The sequence below is a fragment of the Spinacia oleracea genome, chromosome 6 (assembly GCF_020520425.1).
Source record: "Spinacia oleracea cultivar Varoflay chromosome 6, BTI_SOV_V1, whole genome shotgun sequence".
NCBI lineage: Eukaryota > Viridiplantae > Streptophyta > Magnoliopsida > Caryophyllales > Amaranthaceae > Spinacia > Spinacia oleracea.
In genome coordinates this window covers 55,818,850-55,843,627 of record NC_079492.1, presented here as the reverse complement: position 1 = coordinate 55,843,627, position 24,778 = coordinate 55,818,850, and the positions used below count along the sequence as shown (strand labels likewise).

At 37.1% G+C, this 24,778-nt stretch overlaps 1 long non-coding RNA gene across 1 annotated transcript; it reads left to right on the top strand.

Moving 5' to 3' along the window:
- The first annotated feature begins 14,053 nt into the window (after nucleotides 1-14,053).
- On the top strand, nucleotides 14,054-18,982 carry LOC130464439 (uncharacterized). The gene is made up of 4 exons (XR_008924853.1): nucleotides 14,054-14,224; nucleotides 16,063-16,207; nucleotides 16,471-16,582; nucleotides 18,742-18,982. It is a non-coding gene; the product is annotated as an uncharacterized lncRNA (long non-coding RNA).
- The last annotated feature ends 5,796 nt before the right edge of the window (nucleotides 18,983-24,778 follow it).

The following is a 24,778-nucleotide window of genomic DNA, read 5'->3' as shown; positions in this document are numbered from 1 at the left end:
AGTCTTCTAAGAGATGTCTATTCTTTAAAGCCACTTCTAAAGTCCTTAAAGGATAAGTTCGGATTTTCTGAAGCACTTCAAAAAAGCCTCCGGAATGTCCGTTTATGTTTGTTGTTCGCCTCGAAGACTTTCGAGGTCTATTTTCTCCCACTTGTCATTTTGGAAACGAATCTCCAAAAGGACATTATTTCGAGCAAACAAACATTATGTTCTCAAAAATTTGTGGTAGAAACAATACCCTTGTGTCTCATTTGAATAAATCACAATGAAACATATATCTATACTTGGGCCTTAGTTTGTTGAATAACAAACACTAAGCTCCCACTGAGTTTAGCAACTCTTTAGATATATATAATTGAAAAGATATACTTTTCAATAGCTTTGACGAATTTGGTTTAGTTTGGTGGTAGTTGAGCATTTTTAGAAATTATAGGAAAAGTCTTTATGATTCATCATTAATCGAATCAAGTACTAATTGACTTCGATTATTCCAACTAAGATATGCCATATCTTATGGACCTAGATTGTGAAATTACAACACACAATCATTGATGATCATATTTGGTCTCAAGTAATCATCAACATGATCTAACCTAGATCTTTATGATTTCTTGCCAAGTGGGATTTATACTTCTGAATATTTGAACTAGTCAAACAGATTCAAACTTATATCACATTGAGTAAATAAACCTATATTCACTCAAACCTGTGTGAAATAATAAAGTCATAAAACCTCTTTCTTCAGCTTTGAACTCTATCGTCTAGGCGTTCTAACAATAGTTCATATCTTTTGTTACTTTCAACAAGTAAGACTAGTTGTCTTGAATTGATCTAGAAATCAATCAACTTTCAAAAGTCCATCAAAATAGAGCTTTTGAACGTTAACTTGTTGACATGGTCTAAGAAACAATGCCAAAGATTAGTGGAACTCAAATCAAGAGATTGATTTGAATCTAGTAAAGTTTTATTGTTAAAGATTTGTTTGTTTTAATCAAGCATATTGACTCAACCCGTAAATGACCATTTCATTCAAATAAACAAACAAACATTGTTTTTGTTCTTCTGAATGTGAGTCTTTCTGTGTTTGAAAACAGAAATTTAGGTATGCTGATTATGGAACGAAATAGCCATTAAGTTCCAGCCTCTAAAAGAACTTCAAACAAACCAAATGATCCTACAACTAATGTAGCATTGCCATGCTTCATTTCCCACTTGTAGGTCATTAGTGTAGCCCAGCTTCCATCGTTTGAGTTATTACCAAAGTAAGAACCTCAAGCGGTATATGATACCAAGGAAGTATGATTGCTAGGACACTATTCTTTAAACATAAACTTATAGGTAGAAACGAAATCGTAATTTTTTTTCATTTGTTCTTTGTTTTCCTATTTCTTGTACCCTTTCTTATAGCCTTAAGAATTGAATTCTTTAGTGTTGACTTTTATACCTATTTTAGACATGTCCAATGTCACTCCAACAAAGTTCTTACCATTTATGTTGAATATTCTGTTTCAACTAGATGATCTTACCAGAAGCTTCTAAAGTTCTCTAAGCATCGATCTATTCGAATGTCTAGGGACTAGACTCATTCGAGAATTAAATGATTTTAGGTTGTTAACCATTGGTAAAGCTGAGCGTTTAAACTCAATGCTTTATGATCTCAAAACTACATTGTATTTTGAATTCACAAGCACCAATCGGTTCTCCATTCGACTTTGATACTCGAAAACAACCATAAAAGTCGCTAAAAGAAACGTACATTTTAAATTGCTCATTTTCTTTTATTTCCGTGAATCGTTCTTGGATTCATTACCAATCGAGGAAATTTACTGTTACCTTTCTAAAAGGATTTATTGCAGTGCAAGATATTTAATTATAAACAACAATTAAAACATTCATTGAAGCATGCAAAGTTTAAACATTTATCATGAATAATAACTTGAAATTAAAGCAATCATGCAATTCAAACAAGTTATTAGCATTTTATTCGATTTTATTGTTCCGGCAGGTGTGAATAAAATGATTCCAAGACCCTAAAACCATCGAAGAATTAAGCACAGTTTGTCGACTCAATTCTAAAACATTTTAGGTAAGCAAAAGCCTTTTGCTAATAGTCTAGAAACTACTCTTGGTTGATAGGTACGTCTAAGAACTTATTAGGTAAACCTATCGATTTTGCCACGACATAAAAGGACTCCTTACTTATATCGTTGAGTTTCACCAAAACTAACATGTACTCACAATTAATTGTGTACCTTGCCCCTTTAGGACCAATAAGTAACACCTCGCTGAGCGAAAACTATTACTAGATTGATGTAAAGGATATCCAAGCAAGTGTATATTTTGGCATGGACCTTTTTACTCAATTTTTAAGTTTGGAACTTAAGGCTCTTACTATGTTGGTTAGATTTTAAGTGAACTAAAATCCTTAATCATGCAACATAATCAAGCCACAATCTCATGCATAATTAAGACATATTTAAAGCAATAAATAACTTAAAGCATGCATAAGATAAATGTGATCTAGTATGGCCCGACTTCATCTTGAAGCTTCAACTTCAAAGTCCATCTCGAAAATCTCCGTGGGAGGCACCATTTTCTTCAAATAGGATAAGCAATAATTAAACTAATTACAACTATTTGATGGTACGCAAACCATATTTGAATTGAAAAACAATTTTGGTACTTTAGACCAATTACATTCAAATTAATTGGTACGCAGACCATATTTTCTATCCTATTTGGGCCATAGTAGTCACTTCATAACCTGCAAAACAGTACATATACAATATATACCATTCACCCATTCATTATCATGAATGGCCCATATAGCTGGTTAGTAAAACACATTATACATCACATAAACATTTGCAGCAATTAATCAAGGGCACCAATAATCTACAAATTATTCAGTCCTTATTAATTCTAATCAAGTTGTTTTAACCTTAAGGATTTGTAGACCTAATCAAGAGTTTATGACTAAAAGGGCTCCCACTTAAACCAATAAATTCATATGCTTTACTAATTTTAAACATAAAAATGTATTTCTAGTCTAACCGGAAATATACAAATTTAATTAAAATTTAAAGCTCATATAAATTTATAATTGAATCCGCTTATTTAATATATTTTTCAGTAGTATTTAAATTAATTCATGATTTTAATTTTAGTAAAATAATTAGAATAAATGAAATTTACTATAATTATAATATTCAAAATTAAAATCCAAGAAAACAATTAAATTTTTAATTTTAAAATTAATTAAAATTACGTAAACTGAAAATTTGAAATTAAAATTTTAAAACTCGACAATCGTGACATGACGAGCACTTGGGCTTGCGCCCAAGCCCCGTCAAGTGCACGACCCATCGATGTGCATGGCACAACGTCGCAGCAGCCACGCGCAAGGCAGCAAGACAAGCCACGCTTGCGCGCAGCCTGCCTGCCATAGCATCGCAGCAGCTACGATGCTCCTCGCTCGCTCGAGGCCACGCGTTGTGGTGCGCAGAGCAGCGATCGCTGGGCGACCAGCTCTCGCTCGCTCGCGCGCCCACAGCGTGCCATGGCTTCGCCCATCGCGCACAACGCTCGACACAAGGCAGGGCTGCTGCCTTGTGCTCGCGCGCCATCGCCTTGCTCGCTGCATTCGTACCGCGTGGGCGACGAGCTCCCTTGCTCGTCGTCGCACGCCCGCACTATACAACACCCCTTAAGGGTAACACGTAGCGTCCATTGCTTTGTGCGTGCAAGTTATATGAGCGAATCGCATAAAAATTAAAATTTTATTTTCAAAATTAATGACAAATTAATAAATCATATTAATTTCATAATTTTAGGGCGAAAAATCGAAAATTTATTAATTAATTGATTTCCGATTAACATGGATTCAAGTCTAGGTCATAAAAATTTAAAATTTAACACAAATTTACAATTTTTATTGTGGTTTTTAATCATAGGTATCTAATTAAATTATTAATTAATTATGAAAATCAAATTAATTCTAAATTATTCCAATTTTCAACAAATTAATCATAATTACAAATTAGATTGCATAATTAACAAGGCTAGGCATTCAAACTTGTTAAACATATACAGTAGATCAATGAAAAATTCAAGATTTATCAACAAGAATCGCAAATATTTAATTTAACATCTTAAATTTACGAAATTTTGCGTTCGAAAAACTAAAACCTCCGAAAAGTCATAGTTAGGCTTCGTATTTGAGAATTCTGGGTTCGGCCGAAGAATACATTTTTTGTCAAAATTTTAGAATGCCTTTTGCATGCGGAATTGACACATAAATCACTTGATTTGGATGAGTAACGAAGAAACTGCCGAAAAACTGCGTACATATAATTAAATAAACGCAATTTGCAATTAATTAACAATTACGAAAATTAATCACCCCTTTTAATTCTTGCAAATTTGTAATATTTAACCATGTTTAATAAGAGGCTCTGATACCACTGTTAGGTTATGATACATATGACAATACATAAATCATGCGGAAAAACCATAAAGCCAGGAAAGCATATTATTTACACATAATCATTTAGCATAGTATAGATGCATACACTTTGTAGCGTGCCTTCCCTAGCTGCGCCCCAACCGAACAAGAACAAATCTTTAGGACTCCAAGTGTCGTCCCTCCGTAGATAGTCCACAGTACGTCCGGATCCGCCTCAAGATTGACCAACTAGAATCGCCCTTAAGGTGCTTAGGAATTTTCTGCTATTATTGTGCAAGAGAGTGGCTGAATTTTCTTTCAAAACTTACCCTTTTGAATACTTCAATCGTATCTATAAATTATGACCCTAGGCCTTTATTTATAGATTTGGAAAGGGAATTGGAATCCTAGTAGGATACGATTTAATTAAACTTAGAATCCTACAAGGACTCTAATTAATTAAATAATCCTAATAGGAATAGGAATTTAATCACACACCAAATCCTAATAGATTTAGGAATTGTGCATGGACACAAACACACACGCACGCAGCCCACGCTGGGCAGCCTTGCCTTGGCGCGCTGGGCCTGCCTTGCGGTGGGCCTAGCGCTGCCTTGGGCTGGGCGTTGGCGCGCGTCCTTGCTTGCTGGGCGATGGCCTGGCTTCGTGCTGGGCCTTTGTCCGGCAGGCCTCGTCCGATGCTTATTCGTACGATACGCTTCCGATTAAATTTCGGGTTCCGGAATTCATTTCCGATACGAATAATATTTAATATTTCTGATTTCGGAATTAATTTCCGTTTCGAACAAATATTTAATATTTCCGTTTCCGGAATTATTTTCCGATTCCGATAATATTTCCGACTCTGACAATATTTCCGTTTCCGGCAATATTTCCGATTCCGGCAATATTTCCATTTCCGATAATATTTTCCGTTACGTACCATGTTTCCGTGTCTGGCAACATCTATAACTTGGATAATATTTATATTTCCAATACGATCCATGTTTCCGTTTCCGGCAATATCATCGTTTCCGGAGTATTCATTTCTTGCTTGTGACGATCTCAGCTCCCACTGAAACCAAGATCCGTCGATTCCGAATATCCATAGATAGAGTATTTAATGCCATTAAATACATGATCCGTTTACGTACTATTTGTGTGACCCTACGGGTTCAGTCAAGAGTAAGCTGTGGATTAATATCATTAATTCCACTTGAACTGAACCGGCCTCTAGCTAGGCATTCAGCTCACTTGATCTCACTGAATTATTAACTTGTTAATTAATACTGAATCGCATTTATTAGACTTAACATTGAATGCATATTTGGACCAAGGGCATTATTTCCTTCATCTGCGACGGTGGTGTGCCGTACGTTTTCAGGAGTCTGTCTGACTGGGATGTCGTCCCCGGGAGGTGGGCGAATATACTGTTGGTATACCCTTCCGGACCGAGTGAGATTGTCAACTTCGGGCTCTTGAGAGGTGGTGTCAATGGGAGCATGCCCGAGCCAAGTTTCAGTAAAGAGGTCCTGGCCCGATACTTGAGACAGGTAGACATCTTCCGCATCATCGTCCCACACACCACACACTTCTCTCTCGATTTGATCCATAGGGACCATGGCGAGTGGTGCACCTTGAGGCGTAATATACACCGTAGGGTCAAAGTTCTTATTTTCTGGTTGATCGAGAGAGATGTGACAAGAACCGAGTGGGCTCTTGTTGTTGTTGGGTTTGCCAACATTAGGGAGAGGTATTACTTCATCCTCTATCATATCCTGGATCGTGTTTTTTAGATTCCAGCAGTTTTCAGTATCGTGCCCATTTCCTTGATGGAATTTGCAATAGGTGCCCTCGACCCAATATTTATTTTTGAATTAGGGGTCGGGTGTGGGGCCTATGGGCCTTAGCTTTCCTTGATTGGTCAGTCTTTGGAAGGCTTGTACCAGAGTCGACCCGAGTGGGGCGAACTTTCGATCTCGGGTCCACCTTCCAGGGCTCCTTCGCGTTGGGGTTTCCTCTACGGCGTGGACCTCTTGTGCTTGAGGCGTGTGGCCTCTGTTATAAGTGTTACTTTTGTATGCAGGCTTACTTTGTACTGTTTTTGCAAGGTCATCCTCGATCTTTATTCCTACATAATAAACCCTTTTGAAGGTATCAAGGCCCAAGTATCTAAGGTGTTGTTTATAAGCTGGCTCTAGGTTGTCAATGAATTTTTGAACCAATTCAGTTTCAGGAGGCCTATTGATTAGTTGGGACGCTTGGTCTCTCCATCTAGCAAAATAGGTCGTGAAACCTTCATTTTTCTTTTGGAAGAGGACTTCCAACTCGCGCATGGTGACTTGAAAATCCATGTTTGCCGAGTATTTCTTGACGAAGACATTGACAAAGTCCTCCCAAGTGGGGAAGAGCTTAGGGTCCTGGTGGTAGTACCATTTGAGTGGCACAGGTTCCAAGGACAAAGGAAAGGCGGGAAAATACATGGACTTGTCCACACCTTTCAAGTTCATGACATTCACGAAGCTCAAGAGATGATCATGGGGATTGTCCGTGGCTTTGAACTTTGGTAAGTCAGATGAACTGAACTTTTCCGGTAGTTTTCCGGGAAAAGGTTTAGGATCGAGGGAGAAATACTTGCTCCCCATGGTTTGCTGCAGAACCAATTTTTCGATCTTCTTCTCGTTATCGAGGTCATTTTTGGCTTGCGCAGCTGCTAAGGATTCGTTTTCCATTTTCAATTGATTCATAAGTTGGGTCATTTGGACCATTTGGTCTAGTAATTCTTCCATGGACGTGTTTGAGGGTGCGAATCGAGGTTGGAGAAGCGGAGATCCTTGAAAGGGGGAATGACGGATGGAGCTTGGAGTTACTAGACCTTGTGTTGGTGATGTAGCTTCGAGACGCACTAACCTTTGATTTTCAGATCGACGCCAAGTGGCAGAACCAGCCCTATGCATAAGACAAGCTAAAGTTTAGGCCCAAAGTTAAGCATTAGTTAGTCTAGACTTCTGACTCTTTCTATTGGTTTTCTATTCTCGCTTTTGTTGGTACACTTTTGGCTCTTCTATTGGTCATTCTTTGGATTTTCGAAACATTTTCCCGTGTGACATTCAAGGTTATTTTAATTAGCATGCTCGGTTTTGGTGCCGAACATTGTCGTTATAGGAAGCCTAACATTGACACAAGGAGTTATTTATTTTATAAATCGTTCTTAGAATCGAGTGCCTTTTTTCATACGTCCTCGTAGCAAATTTGTTGCGAATTTTTTTTATTGCTACGTATATTTTATGCGCGGGCACCGAGGCTGTTGTGCCTGACCAAAAGGCCAGGCAGCAACTTCAGCGCCCAGCTCTGAGCGTTGAAAATGATTGGCGCCCAGCCAGGGGCGCTGAAAATGCGTCCTTGACTGGTACTCGTATTCTGTTCGCGTATCCTTTTTTCGTATATACGACTTAATTTTGCGTGCTTGCCTAATAACGTCCTTTACGCGTTGTGCAGCGTTGTGGAATCTGTTACCGGCCGTCCTGGGCGTCGCTTATTTTTATGGCGATCGCCCGGGGTTGCTGAACACGTATTTTGGTATAACTCTTTGGCCAATTAGTGTTTATGAATGTTTGGGAAATTTTTAGGGTCGTTGGTTTTCTAGCATTATTCGTCACACACAATCACATAATTCGCTACACGCAACTAACATTACAACATGAAGCAAAATAATATGTCACGTAGTTTATGATAGGCTTCTATGGGTAATATTTGCGCCGGCTTGGTACCGCTTCTATCGTCGATCCAACACATGCCCCGGTCGAGGTAGTGCATTCACGAGCGAATTTCGTCCCATGAGGCCAATCACGATGTAAGCCAAGGGGGCATGCACCAATGAGAGGGACCTAATGGGCGAGCGATTGGGTTTGGGACAGGTGTACTACTAGCGAAAGTGCCGAGTGGACAACATTCGAAGCGTTTGCACCCCCCGAGTGGCGATGGGTATCCTTATTCCCAACTCCTGAGATGAAACATGCCAAGGGAGCCAAGATTCGTTATGCGGTTCTGTCCGTTCACATTAATATGCTGATTTTCAGGTCGTCCCAACTTGATAAGGAAATAAACGAGGGGTAGGATCGTTTCACCCTTCGGCTATTTTGATTACCTACGAGCACGAGTATTTTATTAACTTCCCCAGTGGAGTCGCCACTGTGAGGGGGTCGAAAAAGCACGAGGCTAATACGTGACCTCGTCCCTCGTGGGCGTGACGTCGTCAGATCAAGTGTATTTGGATTTCCTGTGAGTTTACACCCAATCGACTAGTAATATAGGAGTCGCCATTCAGTTTTTAACGAGAATGAGAAAAACTGACAAAACCCGGTTATCGTGACATAAAGGGAGTGCAATTATGTTCAACCACGACGGCCATAGGTTCCCTTGTGATCCCTGGTGTGGGGATCGCTCAACGTACACCCGCAGGGCAGAGATTGAGAGTTCGGGGGACTGTAGCTACCGAGAGGAGTGCTCATCGATAATACTCCAGAGGCAGGTTATCCTTACTAGCTCAGCATAAATAATTGAAGGGACATGCGTTAAACTATTAAACTATTCTGAATTTGCAATATGCAACACATAACACTACATCGATCGTGATTATCTTATTTAGATTGATTTAAGGTACCTAGAATGATAATTCAATTATCCAAGGTATTATCTTATTAGGCGTGATGGATCAATCAAATTAATAGTTTGACAATTTTATAAAAGGGTGATGAAAGCGATTAAATCATATGAGGGACACATTACAACGCACCCTTGAGAGGTGCGTTGTGGTTCTCAGAAAACTAACCACTTGGCTTTGCTATTTCTCCTTTTATTTAACGAATCTCGGGTTTCTAAGCAATGTTCCAGTATTTAGGCTTAATTTATCAAGCTACAAGAGGGCAGGACGCGTTCTGTTCGACTTTTGGGTCGATTGCGACAGAACGCCGGATCAATGTCGCAGCGTGAGGCTTAGGCTTAAGGCTAGAGTCAATACTCAGGTTATGCAATTGTGTGTTTTTTTCATGTCGGTTTTGAGGCTGTATTTATAGGAAAAGGGTGTGTGGAAAGATAGATTTTTAAGATACGAATCCAAAAAGAATCCGGAGATAAAACGGCCCCAGGCATTTTCAGCGCCCAGGGCTGGGCGCCTAAGATTTCGGCGCCCAGATCCAGCCGTTGAAAATGGGATTTGGGCCGAGTTCTTTGTCAGATTTGGACTCTTAGACCACAGAGCTTTTGAGACTTATCCGGTTCTTTTAGTGCGTATTAACTTTATGACGGAATGCGTCTGGGCCCGTTACGAACTCTAGGTTCGTTAGGAATTTAATTAATACGTAACTCTTATTTTCGAATTATACCAGGAATGTAAATTCTATCTCTTTTAGGATTTATGTTGGAGTGCAACACCTAATCCTGACAGGTTTCTATCTTTTATGACTTTGCCACTTTTAACAACTACCTTTTACGGTAGTTACTATTCTTAGCAGGTTTCTATAAATAGCAGTTTTGGCTGAAATGAAAGGGTGATTGAGATCCGTTATTTTATAGGAGATGCGTTGCCAAGTGGAGATTTATGTTCTCATCATCGAACCTTCCCTTTCGGGAATGGGGACAAAAGTAGGCGTATACACCACGTGTCTTAAATTAACAAACTTTCAGAAATCCATGCCATGGAATCTTAGAATGTTGTCTTGTTGATATGATCGTATGACATTGCCAAAGATATGTGGAACACAAATCAAAATGTTTGATTTGAACCTTATGAAGTTTGAGTGTGAAGAGATTCGTTTGTTTATTAATCAATCATATGACTCAACCCTTAAATGACCATTTCATTCAAATAAACACTCAACGAATGTTTTTGTTTACTTTAAATGTGAGTCTTTCCATTGTCCAAACAGAAATTGATTATGATGATTAATGGAACATAATATCATTAAGTTCCAGCCTTTAGAATGACTTTAAAACAAACATGATGACCCTACAATTAATGTAGCACACCTTTGCTTCATTTCCCACTTGTAGGTCAATAACCAGACTTAGCTCCCGGGATTTGAGTACTTAACAAGAGTTATAACCTCAAGCGATAACCTAATACCATGGGATTTTATTTGCTAAGTCGTTTCTCTTTAACATAAACCTCAAGGTAGAAATAGAATATCTAAATTCATTCCTTTTGTTCCCCTTTCCTATCCTTTCTAGCATGTTTTCTTATAGTCCAAAAGATTTTACTCTTTGCTTGATCTTCTTACTTTGTTATGCTTACAAAGTCTCTTTCTTTTATTCAATTTGAATGACAACATACAATGAGTCTAGTTCATTTATTGAATCAAAAGAAAATTGGTTGTTAACCATTGGTTATACATGAGTCTTTAACTCAATACTTCATTATTCCAAAACTACCCAGTATTCTGAATATATGAAGTCCAATTGGTCTACCATTCAAATTTTAGTTTGAAAACAACCATGAAGATCACTATAAGAAAATAGCATTTAAGATACGCTCTCACTCTCCTTTTCTTTGAGAATCGCTCTCAAAATTTGTTACCAATCGATCGAGGAAATATCGCAGTTCTATTGTCCGAACGCAATAAAGTTGAAGATTTACGATTCTACAAAATGAACTAGCAAAGAAAACATTTATCATACTTTAATAACTTGAAATAAAAGCATTCATGGAATCATCAAAGCTATTAAACATTTCATTAATGTAAAAGCAAAACATGGTCCAAAAATGAATGAAACGATTCCAAGACCCTAAAAGTCCTAAATCCTTAAGAACCTTTGGCATGTCTTAAGTATTTTAAGATTCTAAGTAAGCAAAACCTATTGCTAGTAATCTCCAAATTACTCTTGGTTAATAAATTAATACCATAATTTATCCCATTGCCACAGCATAATGCCATTGTTGTTTGAGTTGAAACCACAATCAACGTGCTCCTTTGAGATGCCTTACCATCTTAGTCAACTAATATAGCACCTCGCTTTGGCGTAAACCTACTACGTTAATTAGATCCTTATATTTTTGTAAGTGCTTGATTTGGAAGGCAACTTTTTAACTCAATATTACTTTGGACCTAGTTGTTTCTATGTTGGTTCGATTATTTAGTGAACTAAATCTAATCGAGTCATACAAACAATGTATTCATGCATAATATACATTCATTCAATACATAAAAGCATAAATAAAATTGGTGAACTAGTATGGCCCAAAACTCTTGTCTTGAAGCATCCAATCTTCTTCACAATCTTGTTAGCTTGGCATCGTCTTGAATCTTCATTCAATGCTAACTTAAAGTTCTAAACTAGAAATACTTGAAATAACAAAAATTACATCAAAATTTCAATGGTATGCAGACCATATTTAAAACTTTGCATTCAAAGATAAAACGGTTCCCAGACCGTATTTAACTATCCTAGATTGGCCATACTAGTCACTTGGAGTACCTGCATTGCATAAAATATATATTCTATGCATTCACCCATTCGTATCCTAAAATAAATGGCCCATATAATTATGCAAGTATTTACGTGAATTAATTAAAATTCACGTTCATATAAACGCATCCTAAAAGATTAATCAATTTTCAAATTATTAATCCTTAGAATTTATTCTAACTAAATTTAATTTAATTAAAATAAGGCGACCTACGAAAATAATTAAATTAATTATTTCATTTTAATTTCATTAAGAGGCTCCAACTCAAACCAATAATTATTCTAGATAATTAATTATTTAAATATTAAATTAAACTCACGGCCCGGCCCAAGTTAAATAAAATAATTAATAATTATCCCGTTAGCCAATTTAATGTAAACATAAATTTTCAAGCCCAACGAAAACAAACAAAAATTCCCAAGTGCAATGCGGGCTAGGCTTGCGCCCAGCCCAACAATGCTCGTGCTGTGTGTGGCCTATGAGGCACACGAGCATTGCGCCCACGCCCCCGCAAGCCCCGAACACACATACCGTAGCCTTGCGCTGCTGTGTGGCACTGCTGTTGCTGTTGTGCTCGACGTTGCGCGCAAGGCAAGGCTACCTTGCCCCTTGCTTGCTCGCTCTCCTCCCAGCGCGCGCGTGTCATGCAGCACGCTTGATGTTGCCCGCGTTGCTGTGGCTCGGCAGTGGTGAGGTAGCCCGCATGGCTACGACGAGCCACACGTCCACACACACCCCTCGTATTCGTTCCTTTGGTTCGTGCCTACGGACCAACTAATTAAAAAAAAAAAATCACAACCATTTGCATTAAGTTATTTTTCACAAAATTTATGATTTTTATTTTCGAAAAATAACGACTTTACGATATAATTAATTTTTAACGACAATCCAATTTTGTTAAATTTATTAAATCTAGGCTAACTTTATTCAAATTTTAAGAACGAACAATTTCAACCAAAAATTTGAACTTTTAAATAATCGAATCTAAAACTTTAAATCGTTCTAAACATTTAAATTTCAGATTTTTACGAATTTGGTTTAAATGTTGATTAAAATTAACGAATCTAATCAAAATTTTAATTCAATAATTTTTAAAATCTGCCACTTTCCATTAAATTATATTCCCTTTCCCAATTAACCAAATTTCCAGATCCAAATTATTTAAAAAATCAATTAGTGATCTAAAATTTACGAATTTGGGGAAAGCAAACTTAGGGTTTATATTTAACAAAAATGGCCGAAATTTTTAGCATAATTTTAAAATATACCCAACAGAATTGTGTCAAAATTTGAATCAATTCCGAGTAGTTTACGTTGACCAATTAATTGAAAAACTTTCTGAATATGTTAATTTTAATACGAAAATTAACAAAAACGCCCAAAAACACATACTTCAAGGCCTGTTTTTGCATTTTCGTTCTCATGAGTTGATCTTAGAAAATCGATTTCAATGAGATTAGGGTCAGAAAAGTCGAAAATACGAAACTTTTTGAATTCAGAACTTATTATACGATTCATCCAATAATCCATAATAATTCGAAAAAATTCAATAAAAATCCAAAAGATTCGACAACAGAAAAAATAATAAATCATGCTAAAAAATGCTTTGAATACATAAGGCTCATGATACCACTGTTGGAGAATACAGTTAAACAGACATAACATGTGCGGAACATCCCCAAAGCCAGGAAACATGTATAAAGCACAGATTACGCATACTTACATTTGAAGCGTGTTTTCCCGAGTATAGTATCAACGAACACGAACAAAGAACTCCAATTTTCGTTCCTCTATTTGGTACACCGACACGTTCAGATCCGTCTTGATTATTGTAGCTTAGACAACCACTAGTAGAAAAAACCCCTGTTGCAGCCCCCTTGTTGCAGCGTACATGTATTAATACGCTTCAACAACTAGTCGGTCAACGCGGGTCAAACCATTTAAATGGTTGTTGCAGCGTACAATTTAATTGTTCCCTGCAAAAGTGTTTGTTGCAGCGTACATTTTAAAAGCCCCCTGCAATAGCCCGTTTTTATTGCAGCGTACATTTAAAAGCCCCCTGCAATAACCCGGATAAAAAAAATTCGCTGCAATATTGGTTGAATACTACGGAGTAATTCAGAACAAATTAAGCATCTCAAAATTTCAGCTCTCGCGCTCAACTCCCTTCTTCTTCCCCTTAGCTTTCCCTGCGTCGCCCCCCTCCAAAAAAAAAACCATTCCTGCGTCATCAATCTAGCTTCCTCGTCGAGTCGTCGGTGGTTCTGGCCTCCTCGCCAATCGCCGGTGGGTCTCTTTTCTCGCCTCCTCTGCAGGTGCCGTTTTGTTCAATTCATTTTTTGAGTTATGTGCTTCGTTTTAGGTTTTGTTCAATTTGTTTGTTCAATTCGTTTTAGGGTTTGTTCTATTCGTTTGTTCAATTCGTTTTTAGGGTTCAATTCGTTTGTTCAATTCGTTTTTAAGGTTTGTTCAATTCGTTTGTTCAATTCGTTTTTAGGGTTTGTTCAATTCGTTTGTTCAATTCGTTTTTAGGGTTTATTCATAGATAAAGATGGGGCGGTGTTGGAATTAGAGAATGGTGGTGGTGGTGGTGGCGGTCGTGGTGGGGTGGAGCAGGGGAGGTGGGTTGACTGTTGTTAATTGCATTGTACGTACTATTGAAATGTGATTTTTCAAGGGCTACTTTGAGAGAAGTTGTGGTCTTTGAGGAAACTTGTCTTTCATGATTCCTTTTTCTCCTAAAAAAATGTTTTATGTATGCATCATCAAATGTTTTCATCCAGGTTTGATAATACGTGCATGAATTTCATTGATATTGTCTAAAAATAATCTTGATATGGATGAAAGGGGAGAGTACTGTTATGCTTTCTCATGTCATGCATTTTTCTCTGAAATGATGCAGCTCTACCTAATTCAAACAGTAGTTACAGTAAGAAATTTATGGGATTCAATTTTTTATGCTCAATTATTGGGAAATTTTTCAGTGAATTTTGAGCATTTATTTTGAGAGTTAAGATTTATTAATGGGATCTTCAATTTCAAGTTGAAATATTTTTCTGGGGTTTTGAAATTTTGTTCCATGAACAAGATTTATAATAACAGTAATTATAACAACAATTTCTGGGTTTTCAAAATTTCAAATTTGTGAGACTTGAGATGTTATTCTACAGAGGTATGCGATTATGAAGATTGGTTTCTTTCCTGTTCTTGCTCTTCAGTTCACAGATTGGTAATTCTTTCTTTCTTCTGAAATTATGATACTTTTAAGTTTAATTTGCTATTATTGTTGTTTTGAATTAGTAGTTTGAAAGTGTTGATTTAATCTTGTTCAAGTTCATCTCATATCGGGAAATGATCTTTTGGGGTTTTCGGGATTTTCTTTTTTGGGGAGTTGGATGGTTTTGCAATAGCTGAAACCATTTTGAATAGTCAATTAATCAAAATTTGGTGCTGCTGGTGGTTGTTTCTTGGTGTTGGGGTCTGTTTATTAGAAAAGAGGGGAATATATTAGGAATTCCATTTATTGATTGGTAGACCGAGGAGCAAAAGGAGGAATCTGGCCGAGGATTGGATTCTCTAGCAAGATGTAGATGGTAGGCTCAGTATGCTGTTGAAATGGCTGCGAATACTCAGTAGGTTCAGTATGCCGTGGGGTTATTCTTGGGTTATTTTTCCTTTGTGATCATGGTAGAAAAGTTACAAGTTAGAGTATCTAGTTTTTATGAATCAGTAGGGATTACTGGATTAGTATCAGCCATATTTGTTTTGGTTCTGAATTTCTTTTCTTTTCCACTCTCTCCCCTTCAGAGTTTTCTTGTATGGAAGCTAGAGCAGTTGTGTTACAAAGTATTTTAGCACTATCAACACCTCTACCATGGTCTTGACTGGAACGTTGGTCAGATGTCTGCTTCTGACATTGTAGGATTGCATCGATTGCTTCCTTCACCAGAATTATAGCAGCCGACTCATCAAAGACTCGACTTTGATTATCTTCGTCTACCTTGGATTTCTTCAGTTCAGTACTCTGGATTGAATCTGAAGCATTAATTGTTTGGAATGTGTTTGTGTCATTGTCATCACCTTGTTCCTCGTCTTTGACTTCTTGCTTTCTAGCTGTTGTTGCTTCATTTGACAGGACATGTTCGTGTATCAGGTTCCACATGTTTGTGTACTTTTTTTTGTCTGAGAGGATAGTGGCCATATTCCCATCAGGCCTGACCTCAGAATTGCAGTTGGAAATGGGGAAGGAAATTCAAAATTTGTCCCAGTTCCTTCATCCTGGATACTAAGTTTTTCAGGTGTGCCAACCTTAGTAAATATTCTTGAACTGTCTTCAGACGATTCCGGAGTTGATTTAGATATTGCAATCTCATTTGTCGGCTGTGGAATTATGTCATCTGGAATTTCATGGCACATATTGATCAATTGATAAGATTAGAATAACAATTATTTGATGGTGCAGTATGTTCATTATCTTTCATAGGTGGTTGTTTGCGTTCCTTACAAACAGAAACTGATTCATAACCACTAAGTTCACTGTTTTATGTCACACGAAATGCAGATAATAATTTTATGGACGAATTGGAGCTAGACACTGCAGAAACCCTTAGAAAAGCCAGAAGAAGGAGAAAACAAAATTGTAAAAGATCATTCCTAACTCAAAGAAAGTGAAGGTATGATCTATCTACTTTCTGACCATCCTTGAAAATTTCACACTGCTCTCTCTGTTTGTGTTCATTGTCATTACAAACTAAAGAGAAATATCATGCTATTCTTCATCATCTTGATGGAATTACTATACAACTTTCATAGTGGATGTGAGCTGCTTTCTACTGATTGTTAGAAACCAAAAATAGGAAAAGGTTTATTAAAAATTGATAGATCATGAAAGGATTTGACGATTCATGTATCTGGATATAGTAACCTTGTAATGCATTCTAGATCTTGTGTCTGACTACTTATTCAAGTTTCTGAGAAGTAGACACTTCTTTTTGTTAGAAGTTAGAAATGCCGAATTTGTGCTGATAACGCAAATTACCAGCCTGGGAAAGATCATAAATCGAATTAAAGAATTCAAATTAGGCACAGACAATCTTGCAGCTAAAAGTTTCTTCCTAAAAATCTAACAGTATTGCAGAACTCAATCATTCTAGATTCTGTAATTTATCATATCAGAGTGGTGGACTTCTTTTAGTTATTCTATCATGGCAATATGACATGCATAAATTTGTTCTCTTCTAGTGTATGTACCTCAATGTTCTTCTGTTAACTATACTCGTAAAAGAACAATCTAGCCCCTCAATATAACCATGAAGTACGCAAGATAGTAAGATATTTTAACAGTCTTATACACTAATACTGATTAGTTTGCAGATTTAAGAAACTACTTAACCAATGTCATGAATGCTGCCCTGTTGCTAATATTGCGCGGACAAATACAGTACAAATAGGAGCCTGCACTTAAGAAGTTCATGTTTGTAAGGATGAGGTCAAATTTTTAACTACTCTTAACTGCAGGGGTGCTTTTCGTTTGGGGTTACATTGAGGGTGTGATTTTTGTAGTTAAGATTGGTTCGGTTCATGTGAGTGTGCGACATTCGGATGCAGATTCATTCTGTTCTGTTTGGGTCAGTTTTAGTTAGCTTATATTTTGGTTAATAGTCATGATCATTTTCAGGTTTGGACTTTTTCGATTTGGTTAAAAATAGAGTCATGTAATTCCGGATTGAGTCAGGTAATTTAGCTTGGGTAATATAATGGGGGTTAGTTTTTCCCGTCTGTTGTGATTTCTCACTTCTTTTCCTAAGCATGAAGCATTTTAGGCTAAAATGACATTTTCGCTCCCAACTTTGAACTAAAGAACCTAATGACTCATTTTATACTTATTACATGTTTAATATGCATAGTTTTAACTTTCTAATGACTCATTTTAAACTTATTATATGATTAATATGCTTAGTTTTAAGTTTCTAAGACTTATTCTAATCTATTTATGCACATTTAATGCTTGTTTGATAGTTATAGGTCATATTTAGGCTAAAATGAGGCATTTTCGCTCCTAACTTTAAAATAAAGAACCTAAGCACTCATTTTAAACTTAATACATGTTTAATATGCATAATATTAACTTTATAAGACTCGTTCCAATCTATTTATGCACCTTTAAGGCTCATTAGGTCGTTGTAGGTCATATTTAGGCTAAAATGACATTTTCGCTCCCAACTATGAACTAAAGAACCTAAGGACTCATTTTAAACCTACTAAATGTTTTATATTCTAGTTTTAACTTTCTAGGACTCATTCCAATCCATTTATGCCCATTTAAGGCTCATTGTGTCGTTTTAGGTTATATTTAGGCTAAAATGACATTTTCGCTCCCAACTTTGAACTTAAGAACCTAAGGACTCGTTTTTTAATTATTATATGATTAATAAGCTTAGTTTTGAGTTTCTAGGACTTATTCTAATCTACTTATACCCATTTAATGCTTGTTTGATCGTTATAGGTCATATCTAGGCTAAAATAAGGCATTTTCGCTCCCAACTTTAAAATAAAGAACCTAAGGACTCATTTAAAACTTATTACATGTTTAATATGCATAGTTTTAACGATCTAAGACTCGTTCCAATCTATTTATGCACCTATAGGCTCATTGGGTCGTTATAGGTCATATTTAGGCTAAAATGACATTTTCGCTCCCAACTTTGAACTAAAGAACCTAAGGACTCATTTTAGACTATTAGGACATTGTCATTAGTTTCTTGAATGTTAAAATGTGATATTTAATTTGTATTTAATCTAATGTTTAATTTAAATTTCTGTTTTTGTAAAGGTCTACACTCCGAGGATTGCGCCTTATGCGAGGAATTTGATGTGGTTCGTGAGCAATGGGTTAAGTTTTTTACCAGCAAGTATTTATTATTGGCTTTAGCGCGCTTGATCGAGTTGGTTTAGTTGTTATAGAATAAATTTTATATTAAAATGTATGTTTATGTTGAAATTGGAACATATATTTAAATGTAATATGTGCACTTTGGTTTTGGGATATATAGTATACAAAACTCCAGTTGTTGTTTTTATATTTGTTATACAGGTTGCGTTATTCTATTATTGTTTTGACAGGTTTCTATATTTGGTGCAAGGCACTCTAGGTATCCCTAAACAAAATTAGAATTTTCCCGCCAAAAGTGCTTTGTTGCAGCGTACATATATATTGTACGCTGCAACAAGGGAAAAAAATTTCGCAAAATTCCAGACTTGTTGCAGCGTACAAATAAATGTACGCTGCAAAAAGTTGAGTCTTTTTCAGCGTACATATATATGTACGCTGCAACAAGTCCAAATTTTTGCCAATTTTTTGGCACTTGTTGCAGCGTACATACATATGTACGCTGCAAAAAACCCCTTTTAGCAGCGAACATTGTACGCTGCAACAAGTTCAGACTTGTTGCAGGCCCCCCAGTTGCAGCATACGATGTACGCTGCAACAGGGGTCTAAAAGCCCGCTGCAATAAGGGTTTTTTCTACTAGTGAACGTACAAGAAAGTTTGCTTTTCGGGATGAACAGTTTTTGGTAGAGAGCAAAAACTGAACTACGTACTTTTAGAATTAGGTTTAGGTCACTTGAAAAACTGATTGTGTTGTATAGAAAATTATATTACCTAATGTTATATTAAGTGTAACCGGCCAAGACCAAAGGCCTTGACCTACCACACACCACACACGCACGCACAACCCATGCGCACAGCTCACACACCGCAGGCCGAAGCCCACACCGCAACCGAGCAGCATGGGCCGTGGACCTTTGCTTTGCTCGCTGTTGTGTTGTTGTGCCTTTGTGCGCGCTGCCACGCCCACGCGGGCTGGCTTGCTTGCTGCGTTGCGAGCTCGCTGGCTTGTTGGGCCTTGCGCGCATGCGCGCTTGACTCAACAGGCCGGCAGCTCCAATGCGTCTCGTATTCGCGACGCACGCCTTACGGCTATTATTTATCGTATTGTACACGAAGAATCACTGTCGTACGATACGATTATTCATTTCACCCAGCTTACGAATATTCGCGATACGATATACGATTCCAATGCAAGGCTGTATCGTATAATACGTTTTTCCAAACTAATTCCCGAAAAGCTATTAAATGAATTTCCGATTCATTTAATCCGGTGATCTGTTACATGTCATTGGTGTGACCTTATAGGTTCAGTCAATAGTAAGTTGTGAGCCTAATATATATTAGAACTCACTGATCGGAAGCATTGCTCCAGCTAGCTGTTCCGATCACTTGATCTTACTGAATTAATTGTTTAATTTGCAATTAATCTGAACCTTGGTATTAGACTTAATGCACCTTGGTTGAAGGACATATTTCCTTCATAAAGCAGCTACAACCATAGCCCTATATTCAACTTCTAAGGAGCTTCTAGAAATAGTGTCTTGTTTCTTGGACTTCCAAACAATATGTGAATCACCAAACAACAAAATGTATCCAGTGATAGACTTTCAAGTGTTGGGGCAAGCATCCCAATCAATATCACAGAAAGATTAGAGAGTTAAAGAGTTTGATGCCTTTTGGATAATTCCCTGACCTTCTGTAATAACCACATATCTCAGCACGTGATAGAGAGCTTTAAGATGAGGCAGTCTAGGCTGGTGCATAAACTAACTCAAGAGTTGTACAACATTACACAAATCTGGTCTTGTATGAGTTATGAAGTTTAGCTTGCCCACCAAGGTTATGTATTGCTCTGGCTGGTCAAAAATCTCTCCTTCTTCTGCAAGAAGTTTGGTGTTTATGCAAAGAGGCGTGGTTGTAGAGTTTGTGAGATTAAATCCACTCTTAGATTGCAAGGATTTAGTGAACTTCTTCTGAGTTAAAATCACTTCATCAGGAAGATATCCAAGTTCAATTCTCAGAATGTAGTTCATCAATCCCAAGTCTTTAATACTGAACACTGCATCTAAGTGTTGTGATAGTAGGTAAATGATTATCAGTAAACAAAATGTCATCCACATAAATTGTTGCTAAGGTGATGTGACTAGAATCTTTCTTGATGAACAATGAATAATCATTTTTAGATTGAACAAAACCTTGCCTATGCAATTCCCCGTGTAGCTTTGCAAACCACTGCCTAGAAGCTTGTTTTAGACCATATAAGGACTTTGTAAGTCTGCAAACTTTATTATCTGGATTTGGTATCCCCTATGGAATTTTCATACTTCCATGAGTTTAAACTTAAATACCCATTTACATCCAATAGGCTTCTTTCCATTAGGCGACGTGGCAACCTCCCAAGTATGGTTTTCCAGCAGTGATTCTATTTCTTTCTCCATAACTCTTATCCATTCAGGTCTTAGAGATGCTTCCTTATAGTTTCTTGGTTAAGTGATAGTGTCAATATTGGCCACCATAGAATGATGTCTTCCAGGCAAGTTGTTATAAGAAACCAAGTTACACCAATGCTTAGCAATGTTATAGTGATAATAATCCAGGTATGTTGGTAACTCATGTGATCTGGTGGATCTGTTGAGTGCTTCAGTAAGATCAAGAGTATGCTTTGGTGCATGCAGGTGGTGGAGAAGAAGGAAGAAGAGGATTGGAAGAAGATTAAGACGAAGAAGAGAGTGGTATAGATTGAGGAGAAGATAGTGGTGTAGAATGAGGTGAAGATAAATGAGAGGATAGAGAATGGTCTTGTAGAGAATCTGAATTAGTGGGAGTATCTGTGTGAGTTAAGGTTGGAGAAGTAAAAGATGAAGTGAACTCCGGATAAGGAAAGATAAGAGTATGTGTTGGGAGAAAAATATAAGGGGGGAAGTCTATAAGTTCAATGTGAGTTATAGCAGGGATATGAAAAGGAAAATGTGTCTCATGAAAAACAACATCTCTGGAAATGCTGATTTATTTGTTTCTGGATCTAGAATTTAATAACCTTTTGTGTAGGAGAGTAACCAATGAAACACATGACTTGGCTCTAGCATTAAATTTAGTTCTATGTACTTTGGATGTAGAGACATAACATAAACAACCAAAAGCTCCCAAGTGTTCATACAAGGGCTTATCTCCACGCAACTTCTCATAAGGTGTTGAATTCCCAATGATTTTCAGAGGCATTTTTTTTCAAGTAAGTGGCACAAAGAATGCGTTCACCCTAGAATCTAAAAGGGAGTTTAGAATGGAAGTGTAAAGCTCTAGATGTCTCCAACAGGTGTTTGTGTTTCCTCTCTACTACACCATTATGTTGTGGTGTGTCACTACAGCTTGTTTGGTGGACTATTCCCTTTCTCAACAACAATTATTTCATATCCCCTTCACATAACTCTAAAGCATTTTATGAACTTACACATAAAACTTTAGTGCCAAACCGTGTTTCAACCATATTTAGAAAAGAATCAATAAAAGGCACATCATCATTCTTAGACTTCAAAAAATATGACCAAGTAGTTATGGTAAAGTCATCTACTATTGTTAAAAATATAGTACAACCATTGTAAGTCTTATGTTTATAGGGGCCCCAAGTTTCTAAGTGTACCATTTAAAACATCTTGGTGGTTTAATGCTTCTAACGGGAAAAAAATTTCTAGCTAGGTTGTTTAGCTGTAGGGAAGATCTGGCATATACTACCACTATTGCTAGCATTAAATAACTAATGAACTAATCACATGTTTCACTTTCAAGAAAGGAATATGACCAAGTCTTAGATGCCAAACCTTTGAATCTATGTTGGTTGCAGTAGTTGTTGATAGACATGTTGTTGAATATGTCACACCTGACTCTTGCTTGCTTGTATCCACAATATACCAAGAACCTGTGGTCTTTTCATTAAATGTCCCTGGACATAGCATTTATCAACAGTAAATGAGACAGTGTATTGCTGATCAATACACAACTTATTCACTAAGAATAATTAAGTTGTATTGAAAATATGGTACATGTAAGACACCTTTCAATTGTATATTGTCATTTAGAGTCACTGTCCTCTTGTGGTGTACTGTCACCCTTATCCCATCAGGTATGCTAATAAATTCATCATCTCTAACAACAGGTTCATAATTATCAAATATGCTAAGACTTGCACACATGTGATATGAAGCTCCACTATCTAATAGCCAACTTGAATGTAAACAGGTTCGGAAGTCAGTACTGTGGCCATTCACTTTGCAGTGATCACAGTAGTAGCTAGATGGTTTTTTGTATCCTCCTAGTCTACCTCCTCCATATGTAGTATTGAACTAATAATATTGCCTTCCATATGATGGTTGTGCCCTATTCTAGAAATCATTGTACCTCCTTCTATCTGTTGCAAATGCATGCCCCTCATGCTATATAGGTGCACTATTTCTCGTTGTCTCTCTTCCTGTGCTAACATCCTATATGCATGAGAGATTGTTGGAAGAGGTTGCATCATCAGTAGATTACCCCTAGCTGTAGCCAAATGTTCCCCCAACTTTATAAGGAACTGCATAAGTATCTAATCTTGCTATATTTTGAGTATATTCTATATCAAATTAGAATTACACAAGTTTCAAGTACAAGTTGGCAGAGGATTTGCAACACTCATCTTGTCCCAAATTGACTTAATCTCTTTGAAAAACTCTGCTATATTCTGTGCTCCTTGAGTGATGTCTGATGGCTGTTGCTCTAGAGCATATAACTAGGGTATAGATACAAAACTAAACCTCTCTTCTAGGTCTACCCAAATCTCTCTAGCACTATTGAATTATAGCCGACTCTTAGCAATAGTACTGTCTAGGTTAAACATCAACCAAGATATCATCATATCATTGCATCTCATCTATGCCTGATACGTTCCATGAGTAGCATCAGGTTTAGGTATTGCTCCATTTACAAAACCTAGCTTATTTTTAGAAGACATGGAGATCATCATGCTTCTCTTCCAGTCTCCATATCCTTCTCCCTTAAACTTTACTGAAATCAGTTGATTTGCAGTATTATCAATTGGATGAAAATAGAAAAGAGTTGCAAGATCTTGGTTGGGAGGTAATTAATGGTGTTTGTGACATTTTTGTTTAAGATTTTCTTAAAAATCGGAATACAAGAAAAAGAACAGGAAATGATTCCTTCAGGGAGATCACAGTAGATCATCACAGCATTAATCTACACTAGTATTGAACAATATTGAAAAATTTCTACATATTTCTGAACTGAAATAGAAGAAGAAAGAAATACCCTCGAAATTGAACTACGTAGATTTCAGATAAAATCATTCCATTAGAATCAGCAGAAGATGCAGATGCATGATCTCAATTCATCTGCTCTGATACCATGTGTAGACACCTATTTTTGTCCCCGTGCCCGCAAGGGAAAGGTTCGATGATGAAAGTATAAAAACTCCAGTTGACAACGCATCTCCTATAAAATAAACGAATCTCGATTCCCCATTCCATTTCACCCGAAACCTGCTATTTATGGAAACCTGCTAAAAATAGTAACTGCCGTAAAAGGTAGCGTCTAAAAGTGGCAAATCATAAAAGTTAGAAACCTGTCAGAATTAGGTGTTGCATTCCAACATAAATCCTAAATGAGATAGAAAACCGCGAGAACCCTATTCCTAATAGGATTCGGAAATAGGAGTTACGTATTAATTAAAATCCTAACGAACCTAGAGTTCGTAACGGGCCCAGACGCATTCCGTCATAAAATTGATACGCGCTAAAATACTCGAATTAATCTCAAACTCTACGGATTTTAGGAATCCGAATCTGACTAAGCAAAACTGCCCAGACCCTATTTTCAACGCCTGGCTCTGGGCGCCGAAATCTTCGGCGCCCAGGCCTGGGCGCTGAAAATACCTGGGTACGTCTCTTTTCCTAATTCTTTGTGGATTAGAACTCTGCAATTCTACCTTTCCAC